Source organism: Thunnus albacares, chromosome 1 (assembly GCF_914725855.1).
Source record: "Thunnus albacares chromosome 1, fThuAlb1.1, whole genome shotgun sequence".
Classification (NCBI taxonomy): domain Eukaryota; kingdom Metazoa; phylum Chordata; class Actinopteri; order Scombriformes; family Scombridae; genus Thunnus; species Thunnus albacares.
The window spans coordinates 41187361-41196585 of NC_058106.1; positions in this window are offsets into that span (position 1 = coordinate 41187361).

A 9225-nucleotide genomic window follows, 5' to 3' on the forward strand; every position below is an offset into this window, starting at 1 on the left:
GGTAGGGTTGGGGTTAGGGTTTAGGATTTAGGGTTAGGGGTAGGGGTTAGGGTTGGGGTTATGGGTAGGGGTTAGGGTTAGGGGTTAGGGTTAAGGGTTAGGGTTGGGGTTAGGGGTCAGGGTTAGGGGAATTGGAGAAATCCGGCAACCTGACAACGTCAAGTTCCACGTAATGCATGGGCCATCCTAGAGAGGGCATACAGTGGCTCTCACTGTTCATTCAAGCCCTAGGGATATTTTGTACCAAGTGTATTAATCCATAATCTTTCTTGTTTTTGGTGTACAGAATCTGTCCATATAGGATTAGTTTGTAGTCCCATGACCCTGAGTGACTCTAATTTGTGTTGAATGAAATGTTGAACAAGATGTGTGTCAGTCCTCTTTTGGTGCCTGATGTTGTACCTGTGTTGGATTAATCTGGTTTGGATCGAATTTTTGGTTTCTCCAACATATTTTATATTACACTTGGAACAATAAATTAAATACACACAGTTCTTGGTTTTGACACAGAGGGGAGAGCCGAGTTTAATTTTCATTTTAGATCTTAAATTGGTAACAGAGAACAAATGTTTAAATTCCACACTTCGTTTCTTCATGGTGTTCTTAATTGGTTTTAACTTACTATGTACTAATAGGTCCTGCAGATTCTGGTTCCTGCGATATGCTGCAATGATTTTATATTTCTGGAGCACTCTGGTATTATCTAAAAATTGGGCATAGTTTTTTCTCAGAATTTGCATCAAGTTCAGACTCTGTTTGGAGTAAGTTGTAATTAGAGGAATTAGATTGGGTTTATTTTCATCACTACCTGTTTTGGGATCTAAAAAGGTTTTCCGTATATTCCTTAGAAAGGAGCGAGAGTATTCTCGGTGTCTTAAAGCTCGAAATAAAGTTGATGTGGCCTCCTCAAAGTCTTGCTTTTGACTGCAAATTCTATGAAAACAAAGTAATTGAGAACGTATTAATCCCTTGTAGGTGTGACGTGGGTGAAAACTGTTTTTCCACAAGAGGGCATGTGTATCTGTTTCCTTGAAATAAACCTTAAAATCTAATTTTCCTGTTGTTGTGAAGTTTGTTCCTTTGAATGTTGTAACATCTAAGAAATTAATTGAGTTCTCATCCACTGTGTATTTCACCTTAATCAAGGGATGGTGGTTATCTAGTAACTCAATAAAGTGATCAAAATCTGCCCTAGAGTGGGTCCAGGTGCCCCAGATGTCATCTAAGAATCTGTTATAGTGAAGTGGTTTTAGTGGTGCTTTGGCTAATGCAGATTCCTCTCAATCCACCATGAAAATATTGGCATATGAAGGTGCAAATCTTTTGCCCACTGCTGTTCCACTGATTTGTAAATAATATTCATTATCAAATTCAAAATCATTCTTAGTTAAATTAATTTCCAATAGTTTGATCAAGTGGCTGTCAGGTCTCTTTGGGTCAGGAAACTTATTTAAATATTTTTTGATAATTTCAATGCCAGATTTGGTTTCTATATTTGTATAAAGACTGTCAATGTCTATGGTAAACAAAATGCAATTTGTTGGTAAATGGAGCTTTTTGATTTTCTCCAGAAAATCGTACATGTCCTTGATATAAGTAGGATGCTTGACCGAAATTGGATTCAAATAATATTCTATAAATTCTGCTGTTTGATATGTGTCACTATTACAGTCTGAGACAATGGGGCGACCTGGAGGTATTTCAAAGGGTTTGCTCCATTTTGCAGGATCTTTATGAATCTTAGGTAATAGGTAAAACCTCCTGGGGCGTGGATCCATACTACCTAGTAAGTACTGTTTTTGTTTTTGGTTAATAAAACCCTCTGTGTACATTTGTTCCAGAATCTGATTCACCATGGTTATGGTTTCATAAAAAATGGGGCCCTGAAGTTTTTTGTAATGCTTGGGATTATTAAGCTGTCTCTGAGCCTCCCACTTATATTGTTCTCTGTCCATAATTACAACAGCACTGCCTTTATCCGCCGGTTTGATAATGATATGGCTGTTATTTTTCAATTGTTTTAATGCCATCGTTTCTGCTGGGGATAAGTTAGGTCTGTCTTTTGTCCTCCAGTTAAGATTTTTTATGGCATATAGATCAGCTTGAATTAAAGACCTGATTGGTGGTGGTAAGGATCCTAAATTTGGTGTCCAATTAGAATTATCTGTGAACGGTAAGCGTTCTTCTTTCCTTTTTCCTTCAAAATAAGTGGCTAATTTAAGTCTTCTATGATAATCTTGAATGTCAATCATCATTTGTGCCTTCTGGTTTTTATGAATTTTAATTGCGGGTATGAAAGTCAAGCCCTTTTTCAATAATTTTAATTATGCTGTTGTCGGTTTGAAATTTTTTGCCAGAACCATGACGTTGTTAAAGGCAGTGCTGTTGTCCCCTTTGTTGTTGTTTGACATATGATCCTGTACAAGGTCTGTGACAGTTTCAACAGTAGAACCAACATAGTCCGTGGTAGAGTCCTTTTTAGCAGTATTGGACTTTTTGACAACCAGGAGATCACCAAGAGTGTTTCTGTTATCATACTCAGTCCGTATACCTATCCCACTGCCCGCGATCGGTCTTAGTGGGCTGTCAAGTTTAACTTTTTGGTCCAGTGGTTCAGCATAGCTGTAGCTGTTACCGCTGTCCAATGAATATTGTCTTTTTCAGTTTCAAAGTCACTGTCCGGTAATGGTGGCAGGAACGGCATATTGGTCCTGATATGCTCGTTCATGATGGCCACATTGTCTTGTATCCTCTTTGGTAGGTTTTTGGAGTAGTTTATAATAGGGATCCAAATCTCAGCAGCTGGAAAAGTCGTCTTGGCCATCCTTAGGGCTTTCTGAATTTGCTTGATTGCTGTCTCCTTAGGTTTTTGTTCTCTGTTATTCAAGCCAGCTGCCAGGATCACTTTCTCCACCGTTGATGTGGGTTTAAATTTAGCCACTATGGCTTCAATGTGTCTAAACTGGGCACCTGGATAGCTTTCTATCTGGAGATCAGGATTGCTGTATTGGAGGATTCTGCTGAGATTGGAGTCCCCCATAATCAACCATTTCTTGTGGACTCTGATTTTCCAGTCCACCGGGTTCAGTTCTGGGATGAGAGTGAGTGTCTGTGAGGTTTTTGCACAGGTAGTGACTCCGTTGTGTCTGTTTGTTCAGTAGATTCCGTGTGTTCTGTTAGGTCCGCTATTTCGGAGTTTGTATCCTCCTCTTCTGCATTGGGTTCTCCAGTGGGAGTGGAGGTCTCCTGAAAAGTGTGTGTGGCTGCGTCCCCATTAGTGGGGGTCTCAAAAGAGTCCTCCTCATGAGTGGAGAATTCCTCCTCCTGAAGTGAGGGGTGTGTCTCATCACTAGAGGGGTCTACCTCATGCAGGGAGAGGTTGTCAGGTGGTGGTTCATGAATCAGAACTGTCTGATTTGGTTTTACTGGTTCTGAAAGTTTGGATTTTACTGGTGGAGTAGGTCGTGCCGGGCTCCGTGAAGGTGTTGGGCCCAGTCCCAGTATTGGGTCATCTTGTGCTATGACACAAGGGTTAGTCACTTTGGGCCTCCTCTGGGGCTTGGGGCTGTCACATGGTGGAGGTGCGCATGGAGACCAAGTGTGGTCTGACATGGGAGAGGTCCCCGTGTCCACTGTGATTAGAGGGGGGAAGGCACCCCCTGAAAACATTTCTTCATCCCGTGAGGGACCCCATTTGTGTATTCCTATTATGTTTGGTCTTATCCATGGTTTTGGATTTTGGTTGTCTCTGGTCTTGTTTCAGCAGTGAGACTATGTGTATCTCTGCTTTCTCAATAGTCTCATCTGTCATTCTGTGTTGGAATTGTCTTTTGGACCATCTGATGGCCACTTCAAAGGCAACTTGCCAGTCAGGAGTGAGGATTTTTTCCAGTTCAGTCAAGGTCTGTTCTAGCCTTCTGTGTAATGGTTTTCTAAGATCAGCTGTGTGGTGAAGGCCCAGTTGTGGGCGTTGCCCTCCAACAGTTCTTTGGTTTTATCAGTCATGGAGGCTGGTTTAATAATGTCCTTTAAATAGTCTGTTAGTCTCCTGAAGGTGACAGGTTGTTTGTTGTTGTCTGTATCGTTTTTGATGGAAACATTATGCAGGTGATGTATTTGTCTGATCAGGTTATACATCTTGCGGATCTGTGGTTTCAGTTCAACGCTATCTGGAGTTATGTTTCCATGTTCTGGTGTCTGGGTTCTGTTTGTTGTTGTTGGAGGGTTCCTAGGGAACCACTGTTTATTTTTCCAATCCTGTGATCTATGTGTGTTTTGTTTTGGTGGGTTCCTGTTGAACCATTGTGCGTTTCCTGAATAGAGTCTTTGATGTTTGCCGCTATCCTCAAAATAGCGCTGACGCCTGGGATAGGAAATGTCTCCACATCTGGATGCTGTTTCCTCCATCCTGGGTCTTGGCCCAGTCCAGTAAGATGTTCTGACTGCATCAGCGTAGGTGCGGGGACGTCCTCTTTCTGTAGAATCATTTTCTGGATAGTTGATGCGTTGGCGCGGTCTGTTCCATGGTTTGCCATATCGTACCACCATCCAGTCATCCATCTCTGTTGGGTGATTAAGCCCGTCGCAACGTTTTGATATTTCAATATCTTCTTCAGGCTCGGGCTTAATGTGTCCAGTCCGGTGGGAGTCAGCATTGCTCCGTAGGTCGAAGTTGGGATGAGAGTGAAGCCGCTGCTGTCACTCTGAGATCAGTCGTCTCTGTTAAGAGCCTTGAAAAAGGCTTTCTATATAAAATAAAAAATGATAAAGAATAAAAGGATAAATTAATTTTAAATTAAATTAATTAACTGTTTTCTTTTCCTTCATTAATTGAAGTCCCATATAATATATATATATATATATATATATATATATATATATATATATATATATATATAGTATGTAATTATATTTATATATATAGTATGTAATTCTAACCAAAAGTGTCTCTATTGAGAGTTACCATAAACATTCAAGCTTTAAAATCCTTCCAATTAAAATCAGTAATCGAAATATAGTGTGGCCTGTATAATACACCAAGGAGTAATTATAATGTCTCTTTGCGTTGTTATGATCTAGCCACTCTGAATTTTAAACAAAAGCGTCTCTAATGAGAGTTTCTATGACCATTCTTGCTGGTTTTCATTTACAGATCACCCAAACTTAAATTAGTAAATCACAAGTATTCAATTAATTCTCAAAATGAACGAGTCTAGTTCATGAGGTGTATAGATGTCCTTGTGTAAACATAATGCCCATATAGGGAAATAGTTACAATGTTGCCCTTATCAATCGCTAATTAGCGTTGGCTGTAAATGTCGGTATTTTTAAAGATGGCGCTTCCGCCAGAAGTTACAGTGTAAAATCCGTTCAATAAATTGTGTAAAAACACAAATTTGTTGTTGGGCCTGTACATTGACCTCTGTGTTCGAGTCTTGCTCTTATTCTAACTCACTTTATACATAGGTCTCCCTGTTTTGGTTCTGAGGTGAGCGTAACCGGGCCGCGTCCCATTGTTAGTTAGCCGCTAATGCTATCCGCCATCTTAGGTGTCCCGTAAGTCACCATGGGGAGTCCTAATTAGAAAAATATAATTTTGTGTCTCTATCGGGGGGCTGTCATAAGTGTTATCTCGCTTTCCCTGTGTATCAAACTTACTGTTTTGATCAATAGTTGTACAATAATATGCTGAGATGCCGTCTCACTCAAGTAGAGTTCAGGTGCACTGTGTGGAGGTGTTTCCATCAGTAGGGTCAACAAGCAGCTATGTCATCAAATGCCCGAGAGGGGCTCCCCTAATGAGTTATAATGCTGCATCACCTCCTGCTGGCCAAATCTGAGCTACATGACTCCGCTGCCACAGTGCTCCTGAGGAATTTGATTGTTTAAACTGTCCCGTTTTAATATATTTAAACCACATGAATTTAGGGTCTGTTTAAAACTATTATGTATGATAATTTATGTATTTATTTGCTCTATTTAATTATTTATTGATCAGAGGTGGAGAAGAGAGTTTTCCTTATACACCACACATTTGAAGTCCTGGATTTCCTGTGATCCTTAATTTTGTTTTTAATGAAAAATTTCTCAAAACATGAATTAATGAGTTTATTACTGTTTTAACATGAAATTATGCTCCTGATGTAATTTACTGTTTGTCCTATTTAGTAAAATAAATACGTAAAAAAGTAAAAGATAGTGGGAAGAATAAAATAAAATAAGTAAAAGTATACATAGGATTAAGTGAAACTGAAATTAGGCAAGAGGGTGGGTTAGGGTTAGGGTTAGGGGTTAGGGTTAGAGCTAGGGTTACGGTAGGTATGGGGATAAAACAAGGTTTGTCTCACTGCACAATACAGGACAAACGTAAATAACTTTTGATAGGGAGGTCATAGAGACTTGGAACCAAGCTCCATCCCCACTAATTCAGAAACGGCCTTTCCAACAGTACCACCCATGAGCATGTGCGAGCTTTCGGTCTTGAGAAACGTCAGTTCCGGTTTTTGAAATGGCTGTATCTCAGCAACGGAAGATCGTAGAGACATGGGTCTAACCCAAGACTGGCGCGTTCAGAGCCCCCAAATTAGGTCTGACGCCACCCACTCCCGAGTCTCTACGACTTTTGGTTCCTGAGTTATAGAGCAAAATGTCCTCCCCATTGGAAATTAATGGGATGAAAATTTCAGTGTGGATGCCAAAATTGACCATGCAGAAAGTATTAAGGAGCATGTTTCAGGTCATTTGGAGTCTATTTGTACCAGTCATGGAGTGACTTTTTGAAAAATCTTGACACCCATGAGAGATGAGGTAGGTATTAAGGTATAAGAGGTAGGTAAGTATTCTAAAGGTAAGTTGTGGACTCTTCGGTCTGGCCTGTGTTTGTGTGTGTGTGTCTGTGTGTGTGAGTGTGTGTGAGAGTGTGTGTTTGTGTGTGTGTTTGTGTGTCTGTCAGTGTGTTTTTGTGTGTGTGTGTGTGTGTGTGTGTGTGTGTGTGTGTGTGTGTGTGTGTGTGTTTGTGTGTGTGAATGTGTGTTTGTGTGTGTGAATGTGTGTTTGTGTGTGTGTGTCAGTGTGTTTTTGTGTGTGTGAGTGTGTTCTCGTTTTTCTATCCTGGTGGGGTCCACAACCTGACATATCACTCACACCGTGGGGACCGAATCCCAGTCTCCACAGGCACGAGCATTGCAATCAATAGAAAAGAGGCTCTTGATGTTCCTGGTGACGTTTTTTTGAAAAAAAAATTGGTCCCCTGGGGGTTGAATTTCACTTCTTTGTGTATGCCCTAGAGGTCACACTCGGTACTGCAGTGTGTGAATTTGCACTGACATGTGTGTAACTGTGTGAAAGTGTATCATATAAGCTTCATATTTCATAGAAAATATGACAGTCTGTGCAGTTTAATGTGATTAGATTTTTATGTTATCAAATTACTTTTTCTAAAATCAACAAGGGAACACATTTAATCATTAAACTTCCTTTCAAAGTGATTTTATTCTTTGGAAGAAACTAATGACATTTTTGTTGGCCTGAAGTAGACAAAAAATATAAATTAATAAATACAAGAATAAACAATTATTTGTAAATAAATAAAAGGTCTATTTTTGTAATGTTTCTGATATTTATTTCGTTTATTGTGCCCCACATACTTGGATTAAGCTTTAACAAAACTTTAAGTTGATCTCATCTATACTGCTGAGACAATTCCAAGTTTCAATTTCTAATTTTATTAATTGTAACTGTCAATGCTTTTATTATTTTTATTTATTTTTTGTTCTCATTGTCAATCCCTACAATTTAGCTTTTTAGCATTGTTAATTTGATCTTGTTTTAAAATGACGTAGACATATATTGTTCTTTTATTTCTATTTGATTTTAGTTGTGTCTGCATTCATTGTATGTCTGTACCTTGGCACCCTTGAAAATGAGGGTTCTCCCTCAATGTGTGTTCTGAGGTTTTAAAATAAATGTAAATAAATCAATATTCATACAAACTGAGGCTACAGTTAGCCATGTACTGATATTTATATAAACTGAGGCTACAGTGAGAAGCAATGTACTGATATTTATACAGACTGAGGCTACAGTTAGCTGTGTACTGATATTCATACAAACTGAGGCTACAGTTAGCTGTGTACTGATATTTATACAAACTGAGGCTACAGATGGAAGCAATATACTGATATTTATACAAACTGAGGCTACAGTTAGAAGCAATGTACTGATATTTATACAAACTGAGGCTACAGTTAGAAGCAATGTACTGATATTCATACAAACTGAGGCTACAGTTAACTGTGTGCTGATATTCATACAAACTGAGGCTACAGTTAGCTGTGTTGTGATATTCATACAAAATGAGGCTATAATTAGTGTAGACCAAAACTACAGAAGAAGCATATCTGAATGGTGTTTTGGTCCAACAAAAACAATCCGATAATTTCCTGCAAGTAAGACACAGTACACAGTAGCATTGTCTTTTGTGAGGCAGAATATATGGTATTAGCAGCAACCATGCAGGAGAGACTGTAACTTGTGCGAGCCTGTATTAATCTTTGAAGATAACCAAAGTGGAATTTGTCACTTTATGTAATTATTTTATAGAATATAGTTGTTACTAATTCTAATGCTGTTTCTAATGCCAATGTATGTATTACTACTACTAGTATAGTAGTAGTATTAATGCAACTACTGCTGTATTTTAGCTACTTAAGCTACTACTGGTTCAAGTACTCAATGTTCAGACTACTAGTAATATTACTTTACTAGTAGTAATAACTATAAATTTAATCATACAATTCTCATAGTTTATGTTAACTTAAATTCAATTAATTTAAATATCTTCCTTTTTGCATGAAGTAAGCACACAAATTTCCTTTAGAATATGAGCCTTTTAGGTTACATTAGAAAAGACAGAACAATGGTTATAAAATGTATATTAATACATGCACAGCATGGCAGTCATGATATCATCAGTAAAAATTTGTAATATTAATTTAGAAGTTAGGATATTAAAACATATTAAAATATTTTACTTTTGGATGCAATAATATTTTTGTGAAACAGGAGTTCAGCCATGCAATGATAAAATTTCCACACTGAATCAAAGATTGAGGGAGGAACACACCTTTCCTGACTTTTGCGGTCCCCATCTTACCTATGCCCATCCCCCACCCGCCCCGGTCACACGGTTTGAGCTGCTGACAGTCAGTAGGAACAGGCGCAGCA